Source organism: Rattus rattus, chromosome 3 (genome assembly GCF_011064425.1).
Source record: "Rattus rattus isolate New Zealand chromosome 3, Rrattus_CSIRO_v1, whole genome shotgun sequence".
Lineage (NCBI taxonomy): Eukaryota > Metazoa > Chordata > Mammalia > Rodentia > Muridae > Rattus > Rattus rattus.
The window spans coordinates 540779-560247 of NC_046156.1; the positions used below are offsets into that span (position 1 = coordinate 540779).

The 19469-nt window shown below is 39.8% G+C and overlaps 1 pseudogene; it reads right to left on the reverse strand.

Annotated features, from left to right (window-relative positions):
• Positions 1-7460: 7460 nt before the first annotated feature.
• Positions 7461-19469, reverse strand: part of LOC116895197 — a 28032-nt pseudogene continuing 16023 nt past the window's right edge.

Genomic DNA, 19469 nt, shown 5'->3' on the forward strand with positions numbered 1-19469 from the left:
TTATTTACTTGAGTATTTCTTATTTACATTTAGATTGTTATTCCCCTTCCCAGTTTCTGGGCCAACATCGCCCTAACCCCTGCCCCTCCCCTTCTCTATCTGTGTTCCCCTCCCCATCCTCCCCTCACTACCCCCCCAACAATCACGTTAACTGGGTGTTCAGTCTTGGCAGAACCAAGGGCTTCCCTTCCACTGGTGCTCTTACTAGGCTATTCATTGTTACCTATGCAGTTGGAGCCCAGGGTAAGTCCATGTATAGTCTTTGGGTAGTGGCTTAGTTCCTGGAAGCTCTGGTTGGTTGGCATTGTTGTTCATATGGGGTCTCAAGCCCTTTCAAGCTATTTCAGTCCTGTCTAAGATCCCTTCAAAGGGGGTCCCGTTCTCAATTCAGTGGTTTGCTGCTGGCATTCCCCTATGTATTTGCTGTATTCTGGCTGTGTCTCTCAGAAGAGATCTACATCCCGTTCCTGTCAGCTTGCACTTCTTTGATTCATCCATCTTATCAAGTTTGGTGGCTGTATATGTAAGGGTCACATGTGGGACAGGCTCTGAATTGGTATTCCTTCGGCCTCTGTTCTAAATGTTGCCTCCCTATCCCCTCCTAAGGGTATTCTTATTCCCATGTTAAAGAAGGAGTGAAGCATTCGCATTTTGGTCATCTTTCTAGAGTTTCATGTGTTCTGTGCATCTAGGGTAATTCAATAAATTGGGCTAATATCCACTTATCAATGAGTGCATACCATGTGTGTTTTTCTGTAATTGGGTTACCTCACTCAGGATGATATTTTCCAGTTCCTTCCATTTGCCTATGCATTTCATAAAGTCATTGTTTTTGATGGCTGAGTAATATTCCATTGTGTAGATGTACCACATTTTCTGTATCCATTCCTCTGTTGAAAGGCATCTGGGTTCTTTCCAGGTTCTGGCTATTATAAATAAGGCTGCTCTGAAAATAGTAGAGCATGTGTCTTTGTTTTATGTTGGGGCATCTTTTGGGTATATGCCCAAGAGAGGTATAACTAGGTCCTCAGGTAGTTCAATGTCCAGTTTTCTGAGGAACCTCCAGAGTGATTTCCAGAATGGAAAACCAGTTTGCAATCCCACCAACAATGGAGGAGTGTCCCTCTTTCTCCACATCTTCTCCGGCATTTGCTGTCACCTGAAATTTAGATCTTAGCCTTTCTCACTGGTGTGAAGTGAAATCTCAGGGTTGTTTTGATTTGCATTTCCCTTATGACTAAAGATGTTGAACATTTCTTTAGGTGTTACTCAACCATTCTGCATTCCTCAGCTGTGAATTCTTTGTTTAGCTCTGAACTTCATTTTTAATAGGGTTATTTGTCTCCCTGCAGTCTAACTTCTTGAATTCCTTATACATGTTGGATATAAGGCCTCTATCAGTTGCAGGATTGGTAAAGATCTTTTCCCAATCTGTTGTCATTTTGCTCTAACCACAGTGTCTTTTGCCTTACAGAAGCTTTGCAGTTTTATGAGATCCCATTTGTCGATTCTTGATCTTAAAGCATAAGCCATTGGTTTTCTGTTCAGGAAATTTTCTCCAGTGACCATGTGTTTCAGATGCTTCCCCACTTTTTCTTCTATTAGTTTGAGTGTATATGGTTTGACGTGGAGGTCCTTGATCCACTTGGACTTAAGCTTTGTACAGGGTGATAAGCATGGCTCGATCTGCATTCTTATACATGTTGACCTCCAGTTGAACCAACACCATTTGCTGAAAATGCTATCTTTTTTCCATCGGATGGTTTTGGCTCGTTTGTCAAAAATCAAGTGACCATAGGTGTGCAGGTTCATTTCTGGGTCTTCAATTCTATTCCACTGGTCTATCTGCCTGTCTATGTACCAATACCAAACAGTTTTTTATCACTATTGCTCTGTAATACTGCTTGAGTTCAGGGATAGTGATTCCCCCTGAAGTCCTTTTATTGTTGAGGATAGTTTTAGCTATCCTGGGTTTTTGTTATTCAGATGAATTTGCAAATTGTTCTGTCTAACTCTTTGAAGAATTGGATTGGTATTTTGATGGGGATTGCATTGAATCTGTAGATCGCTTTTGGAAAAATGTCCATTTTTACTATATTAATCCTGCCAATCCATGTGCATGGGAGATCTTTCCATCTTACGAGATCTTCTTAAATTTCTTTCTTCAGAGGCTTGAAGTTCTTATCATACAGATCTTTCACTTGCTTGGTTAGAGTCACACTGAGGTATTTTATATTATTTGGGACTATTATGAACGGTGTCGTTTCCCTAATTTCTTTCTCAGCTTGTTTCTCTTTTATGTAGAGGAAGGCTACTGATTTATTTGAGTTAATTTTATACCCAGCCACTTTGCTGCAGGTGTTTATCAGATTTAGCAGTTCTCTGGTGGAACTTTTGGGATCACTTAAATATACTATCATATCATCTGCAAATAGTGATATTTTGACTTTTCTTTTCCAATTTGTATCTCGTTGATCTACTTTTGTTGTCTGATTGCTCTGGCTATAATTTAAAGAACTATATTGAATAAGTAGGGAGAGAGTGGGCAGCCTTGACTAGTCCCTGATTTTAGTGGGACTGCTTCAAGTTTCTCTCCATTTAATTTAATATTAGCTACTGGTTTCCTTTATAAGGCTTTTACTATGTTTAGATATGGGCCTTGAATTCCTATTCTTTCCAGGACTTTTATCATGAAAGGGTATTGAATGTTGTCAAATGCTTTCTCAGCATCTAATGAAATGATCATGTGGTTTTTATCTTTCAGTTTGTTTGTATACTGGATAATGTTGATGGTTTTCCATACTGATCATTTTGAACCATCCCTGCATGCCTGGGATGAAGCCTACTTGATCATGGTGGATGATTGTTTTGATGTGCTCTTGGATTCGGTTTGCCAGAAATTTATTGAGTATTTTTCATCGATATTCATAAGTAAAATTGGTCTGAGTTCTCTTTCTTTGTTAAGTCTTTGTGTGCTTTAGGTATAAGAGTAATTGTGGCTTCATAGAAGGAATTTGGTTGCGCTCCATCTCTTTCAATTTTGTGGAATAGTTTGGATAGTATTGGTATGAGGTATTCTATGAAGGTCTGATAGAATTCTACACTAGACCCACCTGTACCTGGGCTCTTTTTGGTTGGGAGACCTTTAATGACTGCTTCTATTTCCTTAGGAGTTATGGGGTTGTTTAAAGGTTTATCTGTTCCTAATTTAACTTAGGGACCTGGCATCTGTCTAGGAAATTGTCCATTTCTTGCAGATTTTCAAGTTTTGTTGAATATAGGCTTTTTGTAGTAGGATCTGATGATTTTTTTAATTTCCTCTGATTCTGTAGTTATGTCTCCCTTTTCATTTCTGATTTTCTTAATTTAGACACACTCTCTGTGTCCTCTCATTAGTCTGGCTAAGTGTTTATCCTGTTAATTTTCTCAAAGAACCAACTATTGGTTCTGTTGATTCTTTGTATGGTCCTTTTTGGTTTTATATTGGTTGATTTCAGCTCTGAGTTTGATTATTTCCTGCCTTCTACTCCTCCTGGGTGTATTTGCTTCTTTTTGTTAAAGAGCTTTTAGGTGTGCTGTCGAGCTCCTGATATATGCTCTCTCCTATTTCTTCCTCCAGGCACTCAGAGCTATGAGTTTTCCTCTAGCACAGCTTTCATTGTGTCCCATAAGTTTGCGTATGTTGTACTTTCCTTTACGTTAAATTCTAAGAAGTGGTTAATTTCTTTCTTTATTACTTCCTTGACCAGGTTATCACTGAGTAGAGCATTATTCGACTTCCATGTATATGTGAGTGTTCTTCCCTTATTGTTTTGAAGACCAGCTTTAGCCCATGGTGGTCTGATAGGACGCATGGGATTATTTCTATCTTTCTGCATCTATAGAGGCCAGTTTTATGACCAATTATACGGTAAATTTTGGAGAAAGTACTATGAGGTGTTGAGAAGAAGGTATATCCTTTTATTTTAGCATAGAATGTTCTGTAAATACCTGTTAAATCCATTTGGTTCATGGCTTCTCTTAATCTGTCTATGTTTCTGTTTAATTTCTGTTTCCATGATCTGTCTATTGATGACAGTGGGGTGTTGAAATCTCCCACTATTATTGTGTGAGGTGCAATGTGTGCTTTGAGCTTTAGTAAGGTTTCTTTAATGTATGTAGGTGCCCTTATATTTGGAGCATAGATATTTAGGATTGAGAGTTGATCTTGGTGGATTTTTCCTTTGATGAATATGAAGTGTCCTTCCTTATCTTTTTTTTGATAACTTTTGGTTGAAAAGCGATTTTATTCAATATTAGAATGCCTACTCCAGCTTGCTTCTTCAGACCATTTGCTTGGAAAGTTGTTTTCCAGCCGTTTACTCTGAGGCAGTGTCTGTCTTTGTCTCTGAGGTGTGTTTCCTGTAGGCAGCAGAATGCAGGGTCCTCATAGTATATCCAGTTTGTTAATCTATCTCTTTTTATTGAGGAGTTAAGTCCACTGATGTTGAGAGATATTAAGGAATAGTGATTGTTGCTTCCTGTTATATTCGTATTTGGATGTGAGATTATGTTTGTGTGCTTTTCTTCTCTTTGTTTTGTTGCGAAGATGATTAGATTCTTGCTTTTTCTCGGGTGCAGCTTTCCTCCTTATGTTGGGCTTTACCATTTATTTTCCTTTGTGTGACTGGATTTGTAGAAAGATATTGTGTAAATTTGGTTTTTTCATGGAATATCTTGGTTTCTCCATCTATGTTAATTGAGAGTTTTGCTGGATACAGTAACCTGGGCTGGCATTTGTGTTCTCTTAGGGTCTGTATGACATCTGTCCAGGATCTTCTGGCCTTCATAGTCTCTGGCGAGAAGTCTGGTGTGATTCTGATAGGTCTGCCTTTATATGTTACTTGACCTTTTTCTCTTACTGCTTTTAATATTCTTTCTTTGTTTTGTGCATTTGGTGTTTTGACTATTATGTGACAGGAGGAGTTTCTTTTCTGGTCCAATCTATTTGGAGTTCTGTAGGCTTCTTGTATATTTATGAGTATCTCTTTCTTTAGGTGAGGGAAGTTTTCTTCTATGATTTTGTTGAAGATATTTACTGGTCCTTTGAGCTGGGAATCTTCACTCTCTTCTATACCTATTATCCTTAGGTTTGATCTTCTCATTGAGTCCTGGATTTCCTGTATGTTTTGGACCAGTAGCTTTTTCTGTTTTACATTATCTTGGACAGTTGTGTCGATGATTTCTACGGAATCTTCTGCTCCCGAGATTCTCTCTTCTATCTCTTGTATTTTGTTGGTGATGCTTGTATCTAAGGCTCCTTGTGTCTTCCTTTGGTTTTCTATATCCAGGGTAATCTCCCTTTGTGCTTTCTTTATTCCTTCTATTTCCATTTTTAATTCCTTCACCTGTTTGATTGTGTTTTCCTGGATTTTTTTCAGGGAATTTTTGATTCCTCTCTACAGACTTCTACTTGTTTATTTATGTTTTCCTCCGTTTCTCTATGGGTGTTCTTTATGTCTTTCTTGAAGTCCTCTATCATCATGATCAAATGTGATTTTACATCTAGATCTTGCATTTCTGGTGTGTTTGGATATTCAGTGTTTGCTTTGGTGTGAGAACTGGGCTCCGATGATGCCATGTAGTCTTGGTTTCTGCACTTATCTCTTGCCATCACATTGTCTCTGGTGTTACCTTGTTCTGCTATTTCTGATAGTGGCTAGACCCTCCTATAGGCCTGTGTGTCAGGAGTGCTGTAGACGAGTTTTCTTGTTTTCTTTCAGCCAGTTATGGGAACAGAGTGTTCTGCTTTCAGGCGTGTTGTCTTTCCTATCTACTGGTCTTCAGCTGTTTCTGTGTGCCTGTGCCCTGAGTCCACCAGTCAGATTGCTTGTAGCAGAAAATTTGGTCTTACCTTTGGTCCCACAGCTGAAGTTGCTCCTGGGGGGGGGGCTGATTTTGAGCTCTCCATGAGGGTGGCAACCAGGAGGGTCTGTGTCACCTTTTCCAGGGGCCCCCATGCACCAGGGTCCCAAATGGCGTTAGGTGTTTTCCTCTGGAGTCAAAAATTTGGGCAGAGTGTAGTCTCTTCTGGCTTCCCAGGCGTGTGTGCCCCTCTGAAGGTTTAGCTCTCCCTCCCACAGGATTTGGGTGCAGGGACCTTTTAATGGTGTCCCTTCAGATCTGGGCGGTGTCTGGACTGCAAGGGACCTGCCACTTGAGTACCCCTATTTCTGTTTCCCAGAGGCCCTCGACTAATGGTATTTTTAAGCATACCAATGTAAGTATTTTTAAAAGTATTTTTCAGATTATTTTTCAATGATTGTTTTCTCTCACAGAATAGATTATCATGGGATAAAGAAGGGCCCCTTGCTTCTTTTTTCCAAATTAAACAAGTAGAACATGTTCTTGGTCTTAAACCACCAAAAGTTAACTCTTCTAAAAGAAAAAAAAATATATTCAGTTTGCCAGAACTTTCTGTTGGCATGAAATTGGAGTAGAGAACAGAAATGCCAGGATTAACATTTGGATGGCCCAGGTTGGATTTCACTAGATTTGAAGTGAGCACCTTCCACCTTGTTGGAGAAACTGAGTGTCCAGAATGGTTAGAGTGGCTTGCTTGTGTGTTTTGCATTGAAGCTTCTGAACAGAAAACACTGTTGGAAAATGGCACCCATGACATCACCAATGTCAATAGGGAGTTACCCTCCAAGTTCAGTGTAGACATTACTCTCATACTTTGTGCAGAATTATTTTGGGTTTTGTCATTTAGCCAAATAACAGCCATATATTTAAAAAAATAAAAAAGAACATGCATTCTAATTTTCCCAAAACAATGCTTGTATTCTGGCAGCAACAGGCTTCTTGTAACACAAGGTGAAGTGAATACCGGAGCCACAAAAGCAGGAGGTGTAAGTGAATTTTTATTTGGGAAGGAAGTTATCAACTTAAATAGCAACAAATGAAGGATGCATAAGGAAATGCCCTGTTGTCACAGACAGATGTAACCTCCAGAATATGTGACACAGGAAACAGTCTGATCTGTGATCCCCAAGCCCGGATACATTAAACACTTTCCCATTCAATTTAATTCTGGATGCCTAGTGAAAAAGGATTTGTAGTAAGAGCATGCAAAAGTTACTTCTGAACGGAAACCCCAAGATGGTTCAGAAAATTAATGTAGAAATCAAAAATTTATTATTACTATTACTTTAAATTATATTGATGTGTTACATTTCCATATCTTCACAGTAATAAAACACACAGTCACTTGTAGAAGTGCTTCACATTACTTTCAAACCAAATGTGCTGTCAGTCCTCTACACAAGTGTCTGGAAGTTACTCATGTTTTATGAGATGAAGCTATTGATATTTTTCTACAACAGTAACTGCACAGCAGGAAGGCAGAGACAACACAAACCAATATGTGGAGTTTTCCCAAAGCTGCAGTGTGAAAAAACTATAGACAGTTGAACTCCTACTCATGAATGGGCTTCCTTGCTAGAGGAAATCCAAGTGGAATAAGGAATAGAAATGTATAAAACTTCTTGAGGGAAAGGAGGTTGGTACATTGAATGCCTACTCTCAGCCCCTTCTGCTGCATCACACTCTTCTCCTGCACTGTCTAATTCTATTATGTTAAGTTGTCCCTAAGCAACCGCATGATGAGGGTGCTGTCTTTGTAGGAGTTTTTGTTCAGTATATCCAGTTCTGTGACAGCCTCTTCTAAAGCTGTTTTAGCCAGTGTGTGAGTAAGCTTTCGATTATTAAGGCTCTCATAGTAAAACACAGAAAAGTTAAGAGCTAATCCTAGGCAAATTGGATGTGTAGGTTGCATCTTTTTCTTGGTTATTCAAATGCCTCCTGGTAGGCTCCTTGGGAATTTTCTATCATTTGTTTTCAATCATCACCACAAGCTATTTCAGCAAGATACCAGAAATAACCTCCCTTCAATTTCACTTAGATCTTACTCTCTGGATTAAGTACATTGGCTATTAAATACCTATCCGATAATTTCAATTCCAGTAATGGGGTGCAGATGAACCTCAGTTCCAACTCTGTGTTCTTCCGAAAGTCCTTGATCAGTGACAACTTCTTGTCTGAAGTATTGGTCTTCTGCCAAATGCTCAAGGTGACACTCCAGACAGATCTGTGGCCCTTGACCACTCTGCTACCAACAGCAGATTGCACTACTCCTAGTTGGACAGCTCGGCAATGGCACCCAGCTCTGCTTTCATGCAGGTGGCCAAGTTGTTTTAGTGCTCAGCCTGCTCAATCAGTTTGGCCTTCTGGATCAGCTCAGTCTTTTCTTTAGGGAGCAAGGGAGAGTGCTAACCAGGATCTGGAGTCCTCCCTCTAGTCTCCAAAGGATGCAATGTCAGTCCCGGATGAGTTTCTTTTATCTAAACAAACATTATAGCTGTGTCGGATGGTGTTTTGGACTCTTAGTTTTCAGAGCACAGAATGTTGAGTGATTTGGCCAAGGTCAGTTCCTGGAACCCCTGGTCCACAAGGTGTTTACTTCGAATTTTAGTCTTTCACTGTTAGACCACACAGACTTTTTTTTTAGACTTGACAGCAGAATGAACACATTTTCAATAAAACTATCCTGTCATCCTTTTTTATGCCTTCCATGTAACCAAAGAATTATCCAGCCCCATATGACACTATTAAAGATAGGGACGCCACCACATTTTCCTTCAGAAACTGCTTCAGCAATCCAGAGAAATTCAGGGAACTTTCCAGTGGGCATTGAAATAAAAACAAAAACAAAAACAAACAAACAAACAAAACTACCTTCCTTTGGGTTTTTTGTACAAACTTTAGCTATATTACATATCCATTTGGATAGCTTCTTCCTGAAAAGCTAACTGGTACTGCCTCCTGGGGTGAACTCAAGGGTGATAGGAACTCTGCGTGACATTTCATTTTCAATTTACAGAGCATTTTTATGTATATTTTATGACTACACTTCCAACAGGAGAGGCCAGCAACAGAGTCAATGGTGTACCGTAAGACAATGACAAATAATGAGACCATAGGCACAGGTAGAACCCACAAGAAGCTCTAGAGTACAAATTGCTACTCATAGGCCTGACCCCTTAAGGGAAAGGAACTTAGCTTTGGAGCATCTACACCTTCCAGTCTCAGGTTAGGCAGTCCTGGGAAGTGGTGTACAGCACACTTAAGTACTTCTGACTGTCTATGTGAATGAGAAGCCTCCAGAATCTAACAATGTCTGCTGAAGCATATACTGTGTTGCTGTGTTTAGCAAAACACAAAAGTGGGAGTTAGAAATGGTTAAAGTGATTATGGATGGCTGGGCAAGACGTCACATCAACAACTCCATTATTCAGAATACTATCAGACTACAAAACGGTCTTCTTCTCCTTCTCCTTCTTCTCCTTCTTCCCTCCTCCTCCTCCTCCTCCTCCTCCCTCTTCCTCCTCCTCCTCCTCCTCCTCCTCCTCCTCCTCCTCCTCCTCCTCCTCCTCCTCCTCCTTCTTCTTCTTCTTCTTCTTCTTCTTCTTCTTCTTCTTCTTCTTCTTCTTCTTCTTCTTCTTCTGTCTCCTCCTCTTTCTCTTCTGCCTTCTTCTTAATGTGAGTGGTAGGGGATCTGGGTATGTACAGAAGATAAAACAGCTTAAATTGATATAGTACTCTGCCAAATTGAGAGATAGCATTCTAGTTTGTTTGGCAGAGAGAATTTCAAGACAGGAACATATTATAAACATGCAGGCTGATTGATAATTCTTACAAAATGAGTGTCCTTAGGAGAGCATCTTATGTCAGTTAGGTAAGGATATGACTGAGTCTTGAAGTGAAATAGGAATTAGGAGAGATGGAGCATCATCACAAGAACACAAGGATGAGGGCTTGAAAAGGGAGAGCATTTTCTCCTTAAAAGATAGAAATTTCGTTAGGAGAGATTACTTCAAATGGGAGAGTGGGAACAACAGTTGCCATCTACAACAAAATGGGAAAGGGACAGACAGACTCATACATTTGCAGAAAAAGAAAGAGGTTTTCATGGAGAGATTAGAAGTTCTACCCCATGCCATTTAGTCTGGCCTGGTTCACATGCCAAGACATACTAAGGAAGGAAGTACTTGAAGGATCATAATTTTAGAGGTAACTAGATTTGCTTTCCCCTTCTCACCTCTGGAGCCTACAATAGGGACCATCAGTTCTTCCTACAGAACAAACTGCAGGGTGTGTGGCCTGATTCCTGAGAAAGAGAGAGGCAGCTAAAGGGGCTGAGACCTAACAGAGAGGATTCAGACTGGTGTTAAGGACATTTAAAATACATAGCACCAAAGATAACCTTAGATAGCGCCAACTGAAGTAAAATTTATACCAGATTTACTTTTAAACCTATTTACTGGGGTTAAATGACATAAAAACTACTAACGTTGGGGACCAGTGAGATAGCTTAGTATGTAAAAGTATTTTCTGTAAAAGTATCACGTATGAACTAAAAGGTATAAAGGTGGAAGGAGAGAACCAACTTCAGAGAACAAACTTCTACATTTGTACCATGGGGTATATCTCTGTTTGTACACATACTTGAGCATGTGTTGCAAGCACATGCACACACAAATATACAACTAATAAATGACTAAATAAAATGAATATTAAGAACTGTTTTATATATATTGAAGAATTTGAATGTAAATATATATTTATGAAACTATCACCAACATAGAAACCATAAGCACATCCATGAATTTATTACCTCCTGTAGTTTTTTCTATTTCTTTATAATTGCTTTTATTGTCTTGTCTTTTTGTTTTTAGTACATTTATAATGGGAGGAATTCTCTTATTAAAACTTAAATATACAAGAAAATATCATGTTCCCAGTCTGAAACTCCATCTGGGACAGATGAGGCTCTCCTGGCCCCCTCCCCCACCAGAGACAATATGTCACCCAGGATGTCTATTATAACCAGGATCACAGATGAGACTCCCCCAAATCCATACCTGCCCCAGCTGGCATCCCAATAGAGCCCATTGGACATAGGCACTATCTGCCTAGCCAGAGACACATCTTCCTTCTTCTCTGCCACCCCACCGAGGGAAAATCGGTTGCTCCTGCCCCCTCCTACAACCCAGAGACAGCCTGTCTCCCAGAAGGTCTGCCATGTGTCCAGGATCACAGGAGATTTGCCCTAACTAAGGAAACAGGAAGTCCCTCTAAGAAAGACAGCACTCTGCCTCCCAGAAGACCTGGTCTAACCCAGGTCACAGAGCTCTACCTGCCTACAAGGAAGGACGACGGGAACCATTCAGAGACAACAAGTCCAGTTAACTCCAGAGACTGTGAGAGGTAGGCACAAGAACATAGACAACAGAACCCAATGCAACTTGGCACAATCAGAACCCAGTCTCACCACAGCAAGTCACAGATACCCCAACACACCCGAAAAGCAAGATTCTGATCTAAAATCCCATCTCATGAAGATGGTAGAGGACCTTGAGGGGAACATTAAGTAACTCCCATAAAGAAATACAGGACAACACAGGTAAACAGGTAGAATCCCTTAAAAAGGAAACAATCCATCCCTTAAAAAAATATTGGAAAACACAGGCAAACAGGTGAAGAAATTGAACAAAACTGTCCAAGACCTAAAAATGGAAACAGAGACAATAAAGGAATCACAAATGGAGGCAACCCTGGAGATGAAAAGCCTAGGAAAGAGATCAAGAGCTGTAGATGCAAGCATCACCAAAAGAATACAAGAGATGGAAGAAAAAAATCTCAGCTATAAAAGATACCATAGAAGATATCAACACAACTGTCACAGAAAACACGAAGGGTAAAAAGTTCCTAGCATCAGGAAATTTGGGACACAATGCAAAGACCAAACCTAAGAATGATAGGAATAGAGGAGGATGGAGATTCCCTGTTCAAAGGGCCAGAAAACATCTTCAACAAAATGATAGAAGAAGATTGGACAAAAGTCTTCACTAACCCCACATCCAATGTAATGCTAATATCCAAAATATAAAAAGAACTCAAGAAGCTAAGCACCACAAAAAACAAATATCCCAATTAAAAAATCAGGATAAAGAGCTAAACAGTAAATTCATAACAGAGGAATCTCAAATGATCAAGAAGCACTTATAGAAATGTTAAAAGTCTTTTGTCATCAAGGAAGTGCAAATCAGAGAAACACTGAGATACCACCTCACACGAATCAGAATGGTGAAAATCAAAAACTCAGGTGACAGATGCTGGTGAGGGTGTGGCAAAAGAGGAACACGCCTCCATTGTTGGTGAGATTGCAAGCTGGTACAACCACTCTGGAAATCAGTATGAAGGTTTCTCAGAAAATTGGACATTGTACTACCTGAGGACTCAGCTATACCACTCCTGTGCATATACTCAAAAAAATGTTCCACCATACCACCAGGACATGTGCTCAACTATGCTTGTAGCAACCTTATTTATAATAGTCAGAAGCTAGAAACAACCCAGATGCCCTTCGTGGAAAAATGTGGCACATTTACACAATAGAATAATACTCAGAGAGGGGACGGGGAGGGAAAAGGGAGATACAGGATCAGGTATTTGGGGAAACAGGGGAGAATCCCAGAGGACAAGAAGAATGAATAGAAATATGCAGTAGTACAGGGTGGGGACTGGGCAGAGAACCACTAAAATGTCCCAGACACCAGGGATGTGGGAGGCTCTCAGGACCCAATAGAGGTGACATTAGACAAATACCCAACAGTGAGGAAGTAGAACCTGAAGAGACCACCTGCAATAGATAGGCATGGCCCCTAGTAGAGGAATGGGGTCACCCACTAATCTCAAAATTTTTGACCCAGAATTGTTCTGTCTAAAGAAAATGCAGGGACAAAAATGGAGCAGAGACTGGATGGTCTGAAAGGCCATCCAGAGACTACTCCCCTTTCGATCTATCTCATGCACAGACACCAAACTCTGACACTATTGCTGATACCAAGAAATGCTTGCAGTCAGGAGCCTGGCATGACTTTCCTCTGAGAGACTCTGCCAGCATCTGACTAAGACAGATGCAGATACTTACAGCCAACCATTAGACTGAGGCCCGGGACCCCAATGGAAGAGTTAGGGAAAGGACGGGAGAAGCTGAAGGGAACTGTAACATAGAAAAAATAGCAGTATCAACCAACCAGACTCCTCAGAGCTCCCAGGGACTAAGCCATTAACCAAAGAGCATATATAGGAAGGTCCATAGCCCCTGCTACATATATAGCCTTGTCTGGCCTCAGTGTATGTTGTGGGAGGATGTACTTGGTCCCAAGGGATGCTTGATGCCCCAGAGAAGGGGAAGCTAGAGGGATAGGAGGTGAGAGTGGTCAAGTGGGTGAAGGAGCACCCTCTTAGAAGCGAAGAGGAGGGTGGATGGGGTGGGGGGTTCATGGAGGGGAAACCGGAAAGGAGTACAACATTTGAAATGTAAATAAATAAAATAATTAATAATTTTTAATTAATTTTAAAAACAAGAATATTGCTAGCCATGACATCACACTATGGCATAGGTGTCCAGATTTAATCTATATAACTAAACTTTTCCACCCATTATTCTTCCCATATATATCTAAGCAAAACTACAGATCAATATCAGTTAAAAAAAAACCTTAAGAGTCAATTGAAGAAAAGTCACACATTACATTCAAGAGAATTATGCATGCAGAGGTGACTAAAACATGTAACCTTCAATATCATCTTTAGAGGACAATCCTTACCAATATGAAATTGCAGAGAAACTGAAAGTTGTAATCTGACAAAATATTATTCAAAAAATAAAACTAAGATGAGAGTACCTTTATTACAATGAGGCAAAATGAACTTCAGAGAAAGGAAATACCATGGTATACATTCAGTAACAACTATAGCTGGTGAGTTTTAAGCATCCCTATGTAATTGATAGAACACAAAGGTGAAAGTAAAACTTCCTAAAAACTAAGAAGCATTTCATTATTAATAAATATGCAGCTTACCACAGATAAATTATTAGGCATGCATTCCTTTTATTATACATGAAATACTTTCCTTTCCACAACACATGGTCTCACTGTGTAGACCAAACTGGCCTTGAACTCATGGAGATTTTCTTGGCTCTACCTTCTTGTGCTGAGATTAAAGGTCTGCATTACTATATTCAGCTCAAGAAATATTCAATACAGATCATGCTTGGCAATAAAATCTACATAACCTTGAAAGAACTAAAGCTTTACAGAATTTGTCCCTGTCTGCTATGATTTTGATATGATTTTTTTCCTCACTAAAATTCAAGTTGAGGTTTTTTAAATTTTTTATTTATTTATAATATATATTATAATATATAGTATTATATAATAATACTATATATACACACACCGTACCATGTGTGTGACTGGTGCCCAGGGATGCCAGAGGAGGGCATCAGATCATGTAGTGGTGAGCTGCCATGTGGGTTCTAGGAAGTGAACCCTGGTACTCTCTGCACGAGCAGCAAGTGCTTCTAACTCCCAGCCCTGAAGGCTGGTTTTGGATCTCGCAATCTTGATATGTCTCACAGTCTGGCCACTTACACTTTCTTTGTCAGCCTCTGGAGTGTTGGACTGCAGGAGTGTACAATTGCCCTAGCTAATTAAATTGTGGCTTAATTCTGCAATGTCACGAAGTAGTGAGAAAGGGCCTTCTGAGAAGGGTGAGACCCCATGGGTGGACTGAGAATATCTCACACACAAAAAAAAATGTGTCAATCCTTGCTCATGAAGAACTGGTTTGGCCTCCATGAGGGCAGATTATTATAAATCAGTGTGATACCTTTTCTTGCTCTTCTTGCCTTTTCTGCCATGAGTTGAAACAACACACTAGTTAAATAAAAAATAAAACTGTCCATGTGTTTATAAGAGCTAAACAAACCAAACAAGTGGTTCTAGTACTTAGGTGCAGCATGTAGTGGGAAGGACAGTTTCACATTATCTATGTTCCTCTCTCCAAACCCCAGACAGCATTGTGGAAAAAGGTACCTCTTCTTGTGAATATGAGAAGAAAATGAATATCAGACTTTGCCTGTGACTTCAAATCCTGGATGTCTCCTTTAAGATCCCTTTGCACACAAGCTCCTACAACTCTAGGCTGGTCCCTACACACTCTAAGCTTACCTGGATACCAAGAGGACTGGTAGTAGGAGCCGGAACAAAATTCTGAGAGCAAATATCTCATAGGAAAGTAACTGCTGTTGTTTGGTTAAATGGCTATGTTCTGCCTTTAAATTTTCTCTTAAACATTTGTGTTTATGAACAGAGATTACTGCTGTTGTCATTGTTGGTTCTCCTCCTCCTCTTCGTCTTTTTCCTTCTATAGATAGTATTTACTGCAAAGACTCATTACTGGTCAATTTCCCAAATATAAATGACTATCACTGAAGCACGATAGTGGAATGGTTAACCCCCTTCAAAATCAGAAAACGTTACAGAAGAAGAGATGGAAAGGGTGGAAGAACCAGATGAAATAGTGGAATTTTGCATAGCTATTTCTTCCAAATTGAAGTATTCCCTCCTAGAGGGAGAAAGGAGTATCATAAGATTTGGGAATGTAACAAAAGTCACAAGGTAAAATAAGCTATGGAGACTTAGAGGGCTCAAAAAACTTACCAGGCTCAGAAAACTGAGAAAGGTACAAGATTCGCAAGCCCTTAAGACAATTGCTTGGAGAAAAGGAGACTTTTTTTAGCAGAGTTCACCATACGTTGTACAGGGAAAGTCCAGGGAGGTAGCTTTCATGAGCTATCACCTATGCTGGCACAAGCTTTTTGATGTTGCTGCTACACTTGAGTCACACACACTTTTTTAGGTAACTCCTTATCTATGATCCAGTAAATAACTCCAATAAACTCATTGGTTCACCTTGGTTGGAAACATTGCTTTGTTCTGTTATTGGCCCCCATCTTGAACAAACAAGTATTTAGTCACTTATTCCTAGAAAACTCACACAAGAGTACTCATGTTTGAAATTAATCTGATTGGAAACTTTTTACATTCCTGTACCTCAGCATTTAAATCTTCAGCCAGCAAGATTGCTCATTTGGTAAAGGCATGTATCTCTGAGCCTGTTGACCTGAATTTAATCTCTGGAAGGAAAAGAATGACTCCTAAAAATTGTCCCATAATCTCCACACATGCAAGTACAGCATACTAAAAAAATCCATAACTTCCTTACATTTGGAATTTTTTATAAATTTCTTTCAAATTCTATTTCAATTCTTCACAAATCCTTGAAAATCATATGTTTACTCTTTTTATGGTGTGGTTGGTTTGAGAAAAGGCTCCATAGTCTCATGTATTTGAATGGTTGGTTTCCAATTGGTAGAACAGTTTGGTAAGGAAACAAACCTCCAGTTCCTTTGTATTGGGGTATTCTATCACACCAACAGGATTGAAACCAGGACATGTGTCTACAGAGAACTGAGAGTGACAAGGATGCTCATTTATAAAATACTTCTATGTTTACCCAAGCTGAGGATAATTAGGTCTACTGGTACTATGACCTGCTGTAAAATCCCACAGAGGATGAGTTCATTGAATCAAAGAACAAGTTACTAAACAGCAGTTAAAAAGTCTAAAATTTCTCCAAGGATACTTACAGTTCTCTTACATATATAGGAATACACAACTGTAGAATTTTTTTAATGATTTTTGTCAGTTTTTGTAAGTGCCTTACCCTAAGAGAGTACTTACAGTAATTTTATTCCTGTGTCTGGCCTCTGCATCAACTGCACATTGCGCTCCAATCCTTGTTCCTTTATGTACCACTATGTGCCTTTCAAATGCTTTCTACATTTATAAAACACATAAATATTAGCATCATATCATCTATGACAAAATCTTTCCTCTGAGAATGGGAAGGATAACAAGGCAAGGTCCTATATCACCATACCATGACAGGTAGTGGACCTGGAAATGTGACATTGGTAGAGTACTCAGAAGGTCCACTGCCAACACTACATGTACTTACAACAAGTACATGTAGGCTAGGATAGAAAGCTGAGGGAATACTGAAAATGAGGGACTAACACAGCCCAGTGCAGCCTGAAAAAGATCTCATTACGTGTATAAAAGGAAGCAGTGTTGAATGCAGCAACATAAATATGGGGCTAACTTACTTAGCTCTCTAAAATCTAGTCCTACTGGAGCTGCCTGGTTTGTTCACAGGACACAGTATGATGTTGAAAAGACTTGGGTGGATAAAAAAATGTGTACACTTTCTAACTCTTTGCTGATTTCTAACTCTTTGATGATTTCTTTAATATAATCATAATTCACCCACCTCCAGGGCAGTCTGTAGTGTTCGATATTCATAGTCTTACTTTGGGTTAAGCAACTGTAAAAGTTCCCACCTTGCTCAAGGATAAAATGACTGACTCTTTAAACTCCACACTCTCAGATGAAATTAACTGGTATGTAGGGTATGCTGTATCCGTACATCTCACTCAAGAATGTTCTCTTGCTACAGAGAAATACAGAAGGAACGTTCCTGTGGTACAGTACAGCAGGCGATCCCTAAGACAGACTTGGTCCCTTATACCTGTACAGTTCTGCCTTCTTCTGACCATTGCTTTTGGTGCTTTAGAAGGATTTTATGTCTGCTGCACATTGTTCAACCAAACCACAGTTCAAAAGAATTGGTAGGGTGAACTAATTCACCCTTTATAACAAAATAGGAAAAACACTTTATGGAATACACTACATTGGGTGTTGAACAGGTTTGTTCAAGAGCACTGGTGGCTGCAACATTAGCCACTGGGCTGTAGGGGAATGGGTCTCCACTTTTGAGAAATAATTGGGAGTGGGAACTCTCAGGAACCAGGACCAGTGTCATTATCTATAATTTTACAACAACATACTTGTTCTGGTACGTGGTTTCCCCACATGAATTTCTTGCCATGTGAATGAGTGTAATTCAGACTGGCTGGTGCAAGTGGGAAATAGCTACTGTGCATTTACTCCCAGCTCTGCAGCCTTTGTCATAGTGATGAAGACTAGTAAATAGGGAGTTTCTGGTTCATTGAAACTCTGTGGTCATAGGCTCTGGTTACAGGGTCTGGGCTGAAGCTTTCAGACATTAGTCTACAGAACTGTTTGGCTCTCAGATTAGCCAGAAGTAAGATTTTACCAATTGAGATTTCTGGAACAGACTTCCAAAAATTCCCTGATCGGAGCCCATTAATTTTCTCACTTCTTTTTAATGGCTTTCCTTCCACAAAGGAATGACTTCTTATAGCCTCATCTTTCACTCCTGCAGACCTTTGCATGAAGTGCAGTCAGGCTGTGAAGCCTTCCAAACACTCAAAAGCCAAGAATTTAGCTTTCTGTCTTCCCAGTATGAGCCTGTAGATTTTGTTACATTTCCTTTGAGGTAGTCAGACAGGACTTTTCTATTTTACCTTGTATTTTTCCATTTCCTCTTGAATACCTTAGCACCTTAAAAAATAAATTTACACACTGGCCCATTAACTTAGTCTTGCTAAACCTTTCCTAGATCATGAAGATCATGTTCCACAACAGAACCTATTAGCACCACTAAAGCTTTATACCAGTCCCAATGCCACTGATGAATCAAATCCTTTCTTAATTGTCTTAGGAACACAGTTCCACATGGCACCAGTGAGCCAGAAATCAAGCACCTCTCATACCGAATTCTCCCTGTCACATCCTCTTTCCTCTGTAGTCTTTCCCGTTGCTGCTATCCATGGAGACCCTGACTAACTGAGGATAACCAAGTATTCCTAATCATTTCAATAAGCCAGTTCATTAGAGATTGTTTTCTCATCTATTGCCTGGGATTGCAGCAAAAGAGTAGAAGCCAAGGAAAGCAACATCAAGATTTACATAAGAAAGAAGCCAGGCGGGAGAGAAACACTGGAAGGCCCTTCCCCACTGGGAATACTGTGGATTGATGTCTACAGTCAGGTGATGGCAGGCACAAGATAAGGCAAGGTCTGTGTTTGAGCAGTGAAAAAGAAAGACAGGGACAGAGTTTTTGTAAGATGGGAGAGATGAGGAAGAAAGAAGAACCAAGATGGAGTAGGAGAAGGACGACCCAGCCCAATGTATCTTTAAATAGCCACATGTAGTTATGTATATCTTATAAGAGATGAATTATTCCAGCACAATTTGTCTCATCAAGGTGGGCAGTTTATATCGATATCAATTGGCTCTGAGTTTATTGTGTAGACGTTTTGTTGGGTGAGAATTTACTGATATAAATCTGATTGATAAATTAGGAGCTTTTTGAGTTTTGATTTTAATGGGCTACTGAGGTTGTGACTATAACCACAGGGGACAGATGCTGGTAATATGAGCAGAGTTCACAACAGAGAGTCACAAGAGGGTGGCTACTGCTGGGGCCAGAGAGTAACTGGCACCAAGTGGCAGCATGGCATGGTACCTGATGCCCCATATCATACTTTTATTATTTACTACAACAGAAAAACTACTACAAACAGAGCA